This window comes from Diceros bicornis, chromosome 15, assembly GCF_020826845.1.
Source record: "Diceros bicornis minor isolate mBicDic1 chromosome 15, mDicBic1.mat.cur, whole genome shotgun sequence".
Lineage (NCBI taxonomy): Eukaryota > Metazoa > Chordata > Mammalia > Perissodactyla > Rhinocerotidae > Diceros > Diceros bicornis.
Window position 1 is genome coordinate 47,425,275 of NC_080754.1, and position 15,076 is coordinate 47,440,350.

The following is a 15,076-nucleotide window of genomic DNA, read 5'->3' on the forward strand; positions in this document are numbered from 1 at the left end:
CTTATACTTATTAGCCAAATGACTTGGGCACATTTCTGAACTTTTCTATGCCTCAGTTTCTGCTCCTATAAAACTGGGGTTATTATAATAATGGTAACTCCCCACATGGTTGTTGTGAGAATTAGATGTGAAAATATATTTAGCAGCCCCAAATGAATTAATAACCTCCTACCATTATGATCTTTCATTATTAATCTCCTGTAAAGAGATGGCTCATCTCTAATGTGACGTTTTATTTATCATTCTCACTGGGACACTTTTGAGAGTCAAAGAAGGCACTAAAATGATTAAATATCATCAACTGACCTACAACAAGTATAAACTTGGATACTACCAAGCAATCAGTGACATATGGTTCCCCTACTAACCGGCTGAACCTGATATCAGGCAGCTTCCTTATACCCAGACCTAGATGGAAATATTTAGCACAGACTATGTTGTTATCACTTTTACAAGCAGCACCATAGGCTCTAATTTAGAACATTAAATTCCATGGGTTACAAATATAACCACCTCAGCAACCTCCTTAATTAAGCGTCTTCCCATTACTGTGTTTCAATCAAATAGTCCCCTCTACCACCTGGGCACGTCTGCCTTCCTTACTAGATTGAGGGCAGAACTCATCATTTCTAGTAATGTGTGGCTCACAGTAAAAGCAGTCACAATGGATGGGCGCACCAAACTCAATATTTAGGACCAACATGCCTGGTTTTACTCTTCATTCCATTATCTCTGAGACGATAGGGAAATTGCTGTCACACATTGCAATTTCTGTGTAAAATGTGGGGATAAAGCAATTGGCTTGAGCTATAGTCTGAGAATTGTGTAATCAGGTCAGAATGTTTAGTGTTAAGAGAATTATGAAGGGGAATATTGATTAATTTGTGAGACAAACAATTATTGGGTGCCTACTAGGTGCTGAGTGCTGGAGATTCAAATTTAAAGACAACAAGAACCTTCTTCAAATGCCATAGAGAAAATTAGTGCAATATAACGTGATAAGTACCATATTAGAGAGAGGAACAAATTATAATAGTGTTACCACAAAGTAGGACCTGAAGGATTAGTTGTACCAAAAAAGTGGTATTTGGAGGATCTGAAAAAGAAAATTTTACAGAAGAAACATTTGCTCTTTGGCCCTAGAAATGAATATAAGTTTGCCAAATGAATTAGGTCAGAAAAGAGCATTCAAGATAAGAGAAAAAGATGGTGAAAGGCATAAAGTTATCAAAATTATCTTAGATTCAAAAAACTGAAAATAGTTGGTACGCCTGGGACAAAAAGGGTTTGAAGCAAGGAATAAGAAGAGACAAAGCTGTGAATCAATCTTGAATGACATTGGAGATCACTAGTGGTCTCAAGGAAGAAGAAACTATGGCAGGAAGAGTGGAAATGTTTTAACAGAAAGCTAACAACCAACAACGATTTATAAAAATACTTCATAGCATTTTGCTAAATACTTTGAGGCAAGAATGATGCAACACAAGTTTATTTAGATTACAGCATTTAAAGTTGAAGATATCTTTGTACCAAAAAGTGAAAAGAAAAATAAAAACTACTTAAGTGCAACTTTTGTTTTATTATCTGAACCTTTATATTAATTTTATCTAAAGATATGTAGACTTGCCATCCACTATCAATTAAAAAAAAAAGATTTAGAGGAAGAAGAGAAGGAAAATACAGAGGCTTTATTAGTCTCAGCATGAAATATCCTTTCAAGCATAACCTCCCTCCACACCCTTGGAGGTAATAAATCAAATCAGCCCTTTTTTTTTTGGTCACCTCAGTTAGGTCTTTCCTGATGGCATATTGGTTCATAACATGAGCTTGGAGGTTGATTCTTACTATATCATTTTGATAGGCTGTCCCTAGCTTGCTGTTCTAATCGGAAAAGGTGATCATTACTACTTTAATCTACTCACTTCAGTCTTGCCTCCTGAAAATCACATTAACACCTCAATTGAAAGTGACTCATGAAGTTTTTTTTTTACCCATTTTGAATTCTTTCTACCTAAAGTTGAGGTTTATTGGTTTTCAATTCAGGAAATTATATAATTTGAGAGTTTAAGCATAGTTTTATTTTTTCTGTAACTTTCTTTTTCTTTATTACCGCAGTAGAAAAATGAAAAAATACAAATTGGCAAATTAGCTATTAACACTTTGATATATCCTTCTATCCTTTCTCTTAATATCCTTTTCTCCATCCTTGTGTCCTTTATATAGACAGGTAGAGAGGAATGTAGATAAAGTAGATGGATAGTTACATAGATGGATAAAGAGATACAGACATATAGATCTGTAGAGCTATTTCACACAAATGGAATTACTTTACATTGTTTTAAAACCTACTTAAATTTTACTTTCAGTATGACCACCCTTCTATTTTATTAATGATTTTTCTATAATACCACTTAATGACTAAGTATGCCATGTTACGAATATAGTATAATTTTACTAATCCTTTATTGTAGCACACTAAAATTGTTTCAAATTGTTGACAAATAAAAACAAAGTTGTGCACAACCTTAATATTTTAGAGAACTACTTTCTAGAATTTACTATTAACTTAAAAAGGGCTTTGTAGTCTTCAAGAACATTACAAATACCTCAGGAAAATGTCAAAAATTTCAAGGTCCAAATTTAAAAATGATCCTTACTCTCAGGAAAAGAATGCTCACTTAATTTTTAACTCAGTCTGTCTTGGCTAAGATACGTCAAAATCCACTGTGATGTCTGTGTTTTACACAGCAATATATAATAATGAAATCAGCTAATTGGTTAAATTAGCCAAACCGAGCATCTTTCCAAGTATTTGTGGACAACCAAAATAGTGGTTCTCAAAATTCAGCAGACATAAAAAAATCTTTTGGGGAACTTCTCAGAGACGTAGATTCCCAAAATCTACCCCTCTCCTCCAATTCAGATTCAGTAAGTCTGTGGTAAAACCGAGGAGTCTGCTTTTTATTAAGTATGCTAGATCAAAGGACCAGCAAACTTTCTTTTTTAAGGGCCAGATAGTACATATTTTAAGCTTTGGTGGTCTCTATCACATATTTTTCTTTGTTTCGTATTATTTTTGTTATTGTTCCTGTTTTGCTTTTTACAAGTCTTTAAAAATATAGAAACCATTCTTAGCAAACTATGCCATAAGGCTGCTAGTCAGATTTATCCTACTGGCTATAGTTTGCTGACCCCTGCCCTCAATGATTCTGATGTTAGTGGTCAATGGATGATAATTTGAGGGTTGTTGCTCAAGACCAGTGCACAAGGAGAAGCTCAGGAAACCTGTGATTGGGGTAGCTACCTCAATATGCTATTACTATTCGGTGCAAATTAGTATTACTGTTGCTCCACACTTCTTCTGTATAGCAGTGAAGACATATTCTTCTGTTGGATGGTTAGCTACTGTAGCTAAGGCTGGTTTTGTTTGTTTTCCTTGGCCAAGTCCTAAAGGACAGAACACTGACCATTTGTCTCCAGTGAATTGTAAGGTCACACTAACATCCATTGTAAAACGCCCAGTGCACTACCATTATAAGTTGATGCTGTGGTTTGTTTAAGAAGTTGGTCCTGGTCCAAATTCGGAGATTATTGATGGAATTAAAGTCTATGTAGTGCAAAATACATTAAGAAGAGCCAATAACGGCTGATTATGGACTTTGTTCTTTTTTATAACAATACAGAAGATTATATTTTCCAATGATGGCTACAACAATATCTTCCATTGCACATACTCTTCTTACAATGTGATTTTGATAGTGCTCCTATTGAGAGATGTCAATGACAACCCTTCCTCCCCTTTGAAACTGGGAAGGCTTGTAACAATGGCAGAAGTGACATTATGTGACTTCTGAGGTTAGGTCATAAAAGGCAACAAAGCCTCCAACTGGCTCTCTAGGCACATTTGCTTCTGGAACCCTGCTGCCATGCTGTGAGTAAGCTCATATGAAGAGGTCATAGGTGAGTATTCCAACTGATAGCCCAGGTCAGAACTCAATCTACAGCCAGTATCAACTGCCAAACATACTAGTGAAGATACCTCTAGATGATTCCAGCCTCCAGCTGTTGAGTCACCCCAGCCATCAAATCTCAGCTGAAGCCTCTGACATCATGGAGGAAAGAAAAGGCATTTCCACAGTTCCCTTGTCGAAATTCCTGCCCCACAAAAAGATATGAGATAATGGCATAAAGACAGGAGAGAGAATAAAATTATTTTTGTTGTTTTAAGGCACTCAGTTTTGGGATGACTTGTTCAGCAGTAACAGTAACTGGAAGACCAAAGGAGACACATGTTAGCCAATGTATTCCCAATGACTTTGATCAATTTTCACAGTCACTAAAAAATTAGAATTCTACATGGGCATCCATGAACATGTATGTGTGCATGCAAGCTCCAATGACATTCTAGGAAACCCAAAAATCATCTATATTTTGTTTTTTAAAGAATTAAATTTAGAGGCCGGCCCTGTGGCATAGTGGGTAAGTTCGCATGCTCCGCTTTGGTGGCCTGGCGTTTACAGGTTCGGATCCCGGGCACAGAAGAACACACCACTTGGCAATCCATGCAGTGGCAGCGTCCCATATAAAGTAGAGGAAGATGGGCATGGATGTTAGCCCAGGGCCCATCTTCCTCAGCAAAAAGAGGAGGATTGGCATTGAATGTTAGCTCAGGGCTAATCTCCCTCACAAAAAAAAAAAAAAGAAAAGAAAAAGAATTAAATTTAGTTGAGAGTTTAGCTGGCAAAAACTAACAGTACATTAAGTTGCATATATCAAAGGTGTTAGATGTCTAATTAAATATAAATATATAAAATGTAAAAAATAGCATTTCATAGCCATATCTACATCTATACAGATATAAAAGAAAATTGAGTATTAGTCACTAAAATGGCAGTTTACCAAAATAAAACATATTCGTTATTAGAAAATAAAACTCAGCACAAATCTTCATAATAATGACTTAGAGACAACTGACAGCACAATATATATGCAGACATAGTAGTATGTATGTATATACATAGAAATATATGTGTGTGTGTGCATATATATAATCTCAGAAGTTGCGATTCACCTGCAATAGCAGTAGAAAAAAATATCTGGAAACTAGAAGACTAAAGAAGATATAGGATCTAAAATTTCTCACTAAAACTTATTCTAAGAACAGTAAAACTGTTGAGAAGAACCATGAGCATCATTCCTAAATTCCATTTTCATTCCATTCCATTCCACACTCTCCTTAAATCTGTTCTTGAGAAGAACAGTATCTCCCAGGGAATTTTTAAAGAATCAAATTACAACACTACCATTCCTTACCATGGTCAGCATTTAAGGAAGGAATTGTTAATCTTACCAAAAGGTCATATTCAGATTATGCCTATAAATTTGATCAAAGTGAAACCATAAAATAGCAATCTTCAACTCTGCCTTTCTGGGAAGCCTTATAAATTTTCCCTCGCAAGGGTCGGGCCAACTTAACATGTAATCTTGTGCAGAGAAAGCATTCATGTTGCATTTGCGAGAAGAACACATTCAGAGTTGGTTTTAACCTACAACCTGGCCCAAATAACTATAATATAGAAAAATCAGCTTTATGTGGTAGAGAAATTATACATTTGACTCTTCTGCAGATAAATGTACTACAGATAAGTTATGATGCTCTAACTGTGCACAAAGCAATTACCCTACTTAAGCACAGTTGTATATCAGAGATTCTTTATGACTGTGAGCTGAGATGAGGGTGAGGTAAGTGACAGTTCTAGCTTCACAACTTTTGCATGTTTATTTTTATTAGTAAGTAGCAGATTCCTTTATTAAGTCCATAAGCTTCAGCAGCAAATTAACTTGCCTAAGAAATATCTACATATTCAATATAAATGAATATAAAACAGCAAAAGAGTGTACAGTTTTCATTGCACGTCAAAACATGTTAGAACTAGAAGAGACTTAACTGTACTCCTTATTGACCTCTTCATTTCACATCTATCTCCTTTCCAATTTCCTTCTTCCTTCCCCTCCCTTCTCCTCTCTCTCTCTTTCTTTCTCTCTTCTTTCCTGATATACTTCCTTCTTCCCTCACTCTTTATTCTTTTGTTCAACAAAAGTGAAAAAACAGAATCACAAAATTATTTCAAATCCATACAAATGAAAACTGATTAATAAAAGTATTCGGAATGTCAGAACTTACTATATGCTATACCGTGTCTTAAAAATATTGCCTCAATTAATCCTCAAAACAACCTTATACGACAGGTGCCATTATTGTCCCTATTTAACAGATAAGAAAATTGAGGCACACAAAGGTTACAGTTTGCCCAAATTTACACAGCTGGGAATCAGGGAAACAGGATTCAAATTTAGGCAGCATGACTCCTAAATCTGCCCTCTTTACCATAGGTTCTATTATGGAATTTTTGTCAAAGGTTTTTTTTACACTACGCCAAACATAGTGTAATTAATTAATTTTTATAAAATGGCTTTCAATTGATAAATATTGAAGTAAAAAAGGAAGCACCAAGGGGCTCAAACTCTTGTAAGGCTTTGGAAACCTGGAAAAGAATTGGAGAAATGCATGCAGAACTGATCCAGAGAGTATTTGCAGGATTGCTACTAATTTTTTCTACCTCATTCTGAAGAATATTTGGAGAGTAAGGAGGAAGTCTTCAAGGAACTTCTCCAACTCCATTCTTCGAACTAATAAAAACCAAAATCCTTACCGACCATAAATTTCAGGAATTTTAAGGGTAGGTCACCCAATCACTTATAGACCCAAGTCATGTTCAGTTCCCATTTATTCAGTCTTGAATGTCTAGGGATACAAGGGCTCCAAAGGTTTGAGAATTATAGAATATCTTTGGAAAACCTCAGTGAATCCAGGGAATTTGGGTAGCTCAGACTTTTGCTTTACAAATGTGTTATAACTCATTCTGCTGTTAAATTTTTGTCTCAGAAATTCAGGATTAGAATATTAAATATGGGAAGAATCTCAGATAACAGGCAGTGCAGTATAGAAACAAAGGGCAGAAAATGTGGCATCAAACAGATCTGAGTGAAAAAGCTCTGCTTCTCCATTTACCATCTCTTATGCAAGATGACATTTATAAGTCTGTGTCTTTTTCTATAAAGTGGTAATACCCGTATTAACCTTGTAGCTTAGTCATGAGGATTAAATGAGATTATGCTGGGAAAAAATGCTTGTCCCAGGGTCTAGTATATGTAGGATTCTCAATGATACTGGTTCACAAACGGAGAAATGGAGACCTCTACACCTAATGCTGGTAAGTGGTACGTGATCTTTTCAGATCCTTGTTTTATGGAAATACAAAACTCCAAAAAACTAGAGGATATGTTTTTACTTTACACAATATATTACCATGAAAATTACATTTAATACATACTCAGTGAATTTAATATAGCAATTAATTGCAAAAGAAATATATATACTTTTTAGGAATATTTTTCTGTTTCACAAAAAGAAGGATATATCTATAAAAACAAATATATGTCTGTGGCATACAGATAACCTGAAAATTAAAATACTCATATAAAGAGAAATTACCTCTAAACTTTGCAAATATTGCCTAAAATACCAGTTTAGCTTTTTTTTTAAGTAAATGACTCACATATAAGAAAATGTTTCAAATCCAGCCTTCAAACAGAAATCATAAACCAGCAGGAGATCAGCAGTAGTCAGTAAGTACTATATTCTGGCAAGTTGCTTAGCAACTCTGGTACTGCAATTTTTCAGGCTCTATAAAGAGCCTAGCTGAATAATCAGTTAACAAATATTTATTGAATACCTACTACATACATGTTGCCAAGGAGACATACAGCCTCATGATGAGAATATTATTTTTATCATTTTCTCCTATGACAAAACTGACCCTAAGCAGTTTCGTAACTTGCCTATAATCTAAGAGGAGGAAAATGCAAGAAACTGGGTTTGAATCCCAGCCTGATGGCTTCCAAAGACCTTGATGTTTTTCATTCTACTGCCTATTGACAAGCCCTAAATTGCTGTATTTAGAATGACACTATAGCCTGTCTTATAGTTATGTAACTTTCATTTTTATACAAACTGTAATATCCATGAGGAAAAGCGACCCTACCTTACCTTTCTTTTGTATTTCCTGGAGCAGTGCTACACAAAGAGTGTTTTGTGGGTTGCTAATTGTTGGTGTAAGGCTTCTTACTAGTCCCTAGTGACATAGGTACAGACATTGGAGCTGTTAACATTTTTATGGCAATTTGACTAAATAATTTCATGTCTGTTGAACTTAATGATAAAATGTTTGGGTGTGTGTTCTGTATTTTTATTTTTTAAACTGGATTCCTATCTCTCTACTTCTTTTTAAAAATTTCAACTTTTAGGGGTATAAGTGAAGGACACTGGACTGTATGTTTAAAATGAACAATTTTATCAGTTTTGACATATGTATGCACCCATGAAATCATCATCACAATCAAGATAACATTTCTATCACCCCCACACATTTCCTTGTGCTCCTTTGCAAGATATCCCTTTCTCCAGCTCCACAGATAATAAATAACAAATGGGTATGACTATGTTCCAATAAAAATTAATTTATAAAAACGGGCATCAGGATGGATTCGCCTGTGGGCTGTAGTGTTTGCAAAGTCATTCCATTGACTTTGAAAAGCACTTTTAAGTGAATTAAAAACAAAGAGAGTAACCAACAAAAACTATAAGAGTTTTTGGTCCTAAAATCATGTGGAACCTGATTAAAGTACTACCAGAGCAATCCTAATAATAGCTTATCTTCTGTTTTCAGATGGACCTTTATTTCAGACCCTTGGCTTGGGTTTAACTTTATCAAGTGATCTTTAGTAATAATAGCATCTCAGTAGCTATTATTATCATTGTTTGATTCTTGAATTCATTTATTTTTGACTTTCGTTTAAAAATTAGCTATATTAAACATATGACTTTACATAGAGGAAACAAGTCATGGGTATTTTATAACAAAATATGCAATGTCCAAGGGTAGGTATTTTGGACGCTAAACAGATCAAGATCATTACATAAGGAATAATTCTTTCTCTGATGTACATGCAGAATACAAAGTAAATAATCCCCTTGATTTCTCTGGAATGGAGAAAACATATATTTTAAAACTAGAGTCAGTTCCAAAATACCATCTCTATGGAAATGGAAAGAACAAGTATAAGAATGCTTCCCCCCTACTACCCACTAAATATTCTGAAATTGTGAATAGTGAACATTCATCCTTAGGTTTAAAGGAAATCTGAGTTACCAAGGTCTTAATTAGCTTTTCAACCATCAGAGCACTGTTTTCCCCAGAATATGATTCACTAATTACAACATAAGGTTATTCAGCATTGCTTTTCTCTATATTATTTTTGCAAAATGAATAATCATTGTCTTACCATCGTTATGAGAAAAGAAATATAGAAAACGAAAAGCAGCAATAACACGACAATGATCCAAAATATCCTATCTCTATTTTTTTAAAGTTTGCTACACTTACCACACTTTCTGAATCCCTGTTAATCTTATACTTTTGAGAAAAATATATGTTAGAAGAAGTGATTATAAAACTTGAGATTCAAGTAGAATACTATTCCCTAACTTACATTTCAGTATTATTTCCCATTAGCTAGTTTGTACATCAGAAGAAATATATAGGGTACTCATTAGAGAAGAAATCTTAAAAGAACACAATCAAAAGGTGTACAATTGTGAATCATATATTTATTGTTACTCAAAAGTTTTCAAGTCATTAACCACGTGTGTGTGAGTCTGTGTGAATATATACTACAAAAGTTAAAATTTTCCTAGGCTATTGCCCTATATCACCTATACCACTACCAATCAATTGCAAATTTTGAAATAGAGAACTAGAAAGGTAAAATATAGATCAAAGTATTCTATAGAAGATAATATAAATAACCAGTATATCTCTGAGGTTTGGTTTTGCTTTTCTTCTTAATTGATAACAGTTTATGTCAGATACATGAACCAGAATTTTCATTATGAACCATATTTTCATTCTACATCAACGTGAGAAAGTTTGATGCATCTGCCGTATACTCTCTACAACATCTACAAAGTACACCTAGGCAACTATAAGATAGTCCCTTATTAATATTGTTTTAGAGCTACAACATTGGACAAACGCTTATTCAGTTAGAACAATGGAAGTGAACATTTTTTGTAGTTGACTTTCTAACCTCTATATGAAAAATCATTTCAATTTAACTTTACAGAAAACTCTTTGAATGTGTGGATCTTTTCAGTTTTAGAAATGTCTGAAGTTGAATAAGCTAATACCCTAGAAATGGAAAAGCAAGATCTTAATCTTATGCTAGGCAGGACAGTTCATTTGCAGTACTTGTTTTAAAAATATATATTAGTGTTCTTGCACAGTGCATAGATTACATGACTTTGTGTAGGCATGCTTTTTCACAAACTCTATCAAAGCTCTACCAAAAACGATGGCAGGTAAAAGACTTAAGATCATAAAACAATATCCTGTACTTCCCTATCATAATATTCTTCATACTTTATTTTTTATTACTTTTTAGTTGTTTTTTCCACCAGATTATGTGTTCTTTGAAGCAAGGATGATGTTTTTCTTGTTGAGCACTATTTTGTTAGTGCCTAACCCAACACTTGTCACATAGTCGGATTTAATAAATATTTTTGAGTGACTAAACTTAATATATCATAAAATCAACAGAATAATACCTAAAGCTTTGTGATGTTGTTGTTGTAATTAAATAAGAAACTGAAACTATTTCTTAAGTATTCATTATCATTCTAGATTCAGAGTTTACTGAAGTGAAATTTGAGAGCTACCAATATAAAGCCATCTGGATTAATAGTTAAAAATGGATACTTCTTTACCCATTTTACATGTGATCAATCTGAATCACTTGATTATGAAATCTCTCTCTCTCTCTCTCTCTCTCTCTCTCTCTATATATATATATATATTTCTTTAAAGAAAAGAAACTCCCAGGAGATTCAATTGCACAGTAAAGGCTGAAGAATCCTACTGTACGTACTAAAAATAGCAGGTAGACTGTTGTTGTCAGTAATACCAGTACTAGAACTAGAGGTAGTAGTAGAACTAAATAAATAGTTGTTGAATAAATGGCGTTGATGAATTGGTGATTGCTATAAGCTTACGTGTCAGAAACAATGTAAGTAGTTTATGATACATTTAGTCAAAATAATGTCTTAATCCCTATTTCATCCGTAAGGCGTATTTATCACAATTTCAAAGATTAGGAAACTGAGATTCAGAATGGTTAAGAAACTTGTCTAAGGTCACATATCATAGACATGCAAAGAGGTTAAATATATGGCCAAGGCTACAAAAATTTTTAAAAGCCAACACTCAGTTCTATCTGGTTCCCAAGCCCAAATGCTGTTCACTAAAGTATAGACCAGAATGTCGGCATTATATAAATTCAATGTATTTATCACTGAAAGAAAACATATTCATAGAATTTGGGAATTCATTTCTCTTTAAAAATTAAAGATATCCTAAAGTAAACATTTAGATATCCTACAGCAAATATCTGAATAACATCAGTTATTCTAACTTACAGAGCAAAATGGTTGCCTATTTAAAGAAGATAGATAGCAAACAATCAAAATGTTAACTGAACTATTCTAATGGCTATTTTTCCCCCTAAGGCTTCATTATTTACACGATTTTACCTGAAGAAAGACACTTTGTGATTAAGCCTTGAAAAAGAGCACCATAGTTGGTCTAAAACCTACAAAAAATAACAGTCAGCATCTACAATGAGGAGACACGATTCATCTTTTCAAAAACTTGATGCAGTTTAATAATTGAATGTTCACAAGATCATAAGGAGATTCACAGAATAAACTGGAAGACCTATTTGTAACAGGAACTCATGAAAGAAAGAGTAGCTCAAGTAGAAAAAACACATCTCAATTATCAAGGATTTGAAAAGGCAAGAGTATCTAACCATGGGAGGAAAGGCTGATTTTAGAAAATTAAAGTTCCAAATAATTCCCTCTTCAAAGAGAAGCTACTTCATTATTTAATAGAAGTACCCTTAATTAGAAGAGCAGAAAGACACCAAGGTTCAGCAGAGCCAACAGGCAGATAATCTTTTCCATTACAAATTTTGAAGTAATGCTTTCCAAATAACACATTACACTAAAGGTGATCTTGAATATATTACTTTAAGTCATAGTCACAAAATTAAACCTTGAGAATTTCGAGTAGTGTTAAGTTCACGCAAAATTCACCAAAAATAGAGAACTCTACAGTATTTTGTCGCTTACAAATCATGCCAGTGGAGCATTGAAGACACTCCAGAATCCAGCAGGATTTATTTAAGTAAGTGGGAAGCTAAGGAGAGTCCAGCAATTCTCCAATCAGTTCTGAAGTCACATGCCCAATGACTGTTCATCTTATATCATTAAATTTCAATAGGCTTAATTTGTATTTCAATCACTTCTGCATGTCTTTCTTAGCCAATGGTTCCCATACCTGGCAAGATACAGAAAAATTAAGACAGGATGAACAAATAAAGTTAATAATCTAATGTTTGAAAATACAGGAAATTAGCCTGGGCTTTCTGTGTTGTTGCTACTGTCTTGATTTTATATAGTGTCACTATGCTCATTATTAGAGGGAGAACATCTAATTCAGCTTCAGCAGTTTCTTTGTTTTGATGATCTGATGGTGCCTGGTTAATGACATACTGTTAGAGATATCCTAACTGGTAATGTAGCAGCTCCTGGGGAGAAAGCAATGAAACATTATACTCTGCAGTTCTGGTGAAAGAGACATTGCAAGCTGCACTGCATGCCTTCATCAGGGGTCGAAGTTACAAAAATAATTTTATACCTCTTTAAAGTTTCCAATAAATCGTGCAACTTTGACATTGGTGAACATGTTTAAAATACTACCAGAAGAAAAACCCATCTCAACACAAAATTTTGCCACCATTGGATTGATCTCATCTATTAAAAACACATAAAAATTGTGTAGTTACTTGAGTTCACTCAATCATTTCTACATGATAAAGTAAGTCTAAACGTTTGAACTACAAAATTCAAGCTGAAAACAGATAACAAATCATCATGCAGTAGAAGTCACCTTATCTCACAGGCTAGCGATTTGTTCAGACCTCAATTCCTCACAACATACGGTCAAGTCAACCTGATTTTCCTACCTCTTCTGTCGCTACACACTTGCAAGAATCTTCCACTCTATTCTAGTCAACAATCTCATTGTGTCTCAAATACTTTCTAAATTTCTATCTCCACACCTTGGCTCTAATAACCCAGCAAACTTGAATCATATTCAACCTCAAAAAGGCAGTTAACATTCTAGTACTGCCATGAGAATGTCTCATGGTGATTTGTTTCATTTCCTTGGATTCTGATAATAAACAACTCTTTACACTTTCAATTTGACAAAACCAAATAAGTCCTTAATAATAACAGTAAACACTACAGGACTTTTATCTTAGTACCAGAAACTAATTTCATTGCTTTACACAATTCATTTCATTTAAGCCTCATAATAACCTTACAATATAGGCACTTTTAGTATCCTACCCAGTTTACGTATGGGAAAGTGAGACGGGAGATGTTATGTGCTTCCTCTGGGTCACACAGCTCCTGAGTTGTCACGAATCAAACTCAGCTAGATTGGCCCATGATCTTAACCTCTATTCAACATTGCATTGTATATTATTTTACATGAATTATAATTTTACCAACCAGATATTATTTTCCAAACTGTGGGGCACTTATTACTGGTTGATCATTACATGGTTTTAGGTGGTACACAGGCATGGCCCTATAGTCAACAAATGTATTTTGACTGACTGAACCCCCAAAACACCTATTTAATGGAAGTAACATACTTCATTTTTGTAAAACTACGTCCTCTTCAAAGTGTGAAGAAAGAACTATCATTAAGGACCCAACAACGTGTCAGGTATTTCGTTGAATTCAAAGTGATTCTATTCAATCACACATGTAATATATGCAAAGAGCATTTAAAATATTCATCTTACTTAAAGGAAATAATTATTCTGTTTAGTGTATAAAGTACACTGTATAGCTATTCATACATACATTAATTTTTTCATTTTGGTTAAAGCTCTATAGAAAGTTTTGATTAAGGCTATCTCCAAGACACACAATAATGATATGTGATGAATATCCAAGTAATAAAAACAAAAGAAATAACAATAATAACCACTCCTACCTTTTCTGGAAAGAATTACTCAATAAAGCCATACTAGGTATATATTATACAAATAAACATATATATTTTTAATTACAGGAAGTAAAATCTACACAATAAACCTACCGTATCTATTCTTTGCTTGGTTTTATAAAATGCCACAATTGGCCTTATCCTTGAACTTCCAAATTCTGCTTATTTTTAAAATAAGGTAATACAAGTAATGTTAGTCGGTTTCTTTTTACATTCTAAATTGACATGAGCCTTCTCTCCTTTACGTTGTTCTGGACATCATATGCAGACTTCTCTCAGCAGGCAAGAAAGATAAGCTTATAGAGATCTATACAAAATGCGCTGAGAGAGAAACAAAGATGGCTTTGATTAGAGCAAGGATAAAGCAGAGAAGATTCAGATTAAAAGATTTCACTATATCAATCTATAATAAACTTAAAAATAACATTATTGAGTATATACTATATGCTAAGCATAATGTTTAATTCTTTACATTTATTCTGCCATTTACTCTTTACAAACATCTGTTGAAGTAGGTACCATTTTACAGAAAAGGCTAATAAATCTTAAAGAAATGTTAATTAACTTGACCAAGGTTACACAACTCGTAAGCAGAGACAAGATTACAACTTAAATTGGCCTGCTCATTTGCATATATATAAATATTTTGTAAAGCGAGGAAAAATAAAAAAGACCAAGGACAGCAATTCCACACCCATATGTAGGCCAGTGGTGTTAACAGAAGGAATTATTGAAAGGGACCCTGAATCCATATGCACAAAGGTATTTTCTCAATCAAAACATAGCATAAGTATAATTACTTTATTTTCAGCATA

At 33.8% G+C, this 15,076-nt stretch overlaps 1 protein-coding gene across 8 annotated transcripts in view; it reads right to left on the reverse strand.

The window, feature by feature from the left end:
- Positions 1 to 15,076, reverse strand: part of NAALADL2 (N-acetylated alpha-linked acidic dipeptidase like 2) — a 1,285,146-nt gene that overhangs the window by 837,597 nt on the left and 432,473 nt on the right. For 3 of the 8 annotated variants that reach the window (XM_058556327.1, XM_058556332.1, XM_058556329.1), the window contains one exon: positions 14,355 to 14,582. The exons of the other annotated variants lie outside the window; for them this stretch is intronic. The gene's annotated coding sequence lies outside the window, so the exon portion shown is untranslated. The remainder of the gene's footprint in view (positions 1 to 14,354; positions 14,583 to 15,076) is intronic. 8 annotated transcript variants of the gene reach the window in all.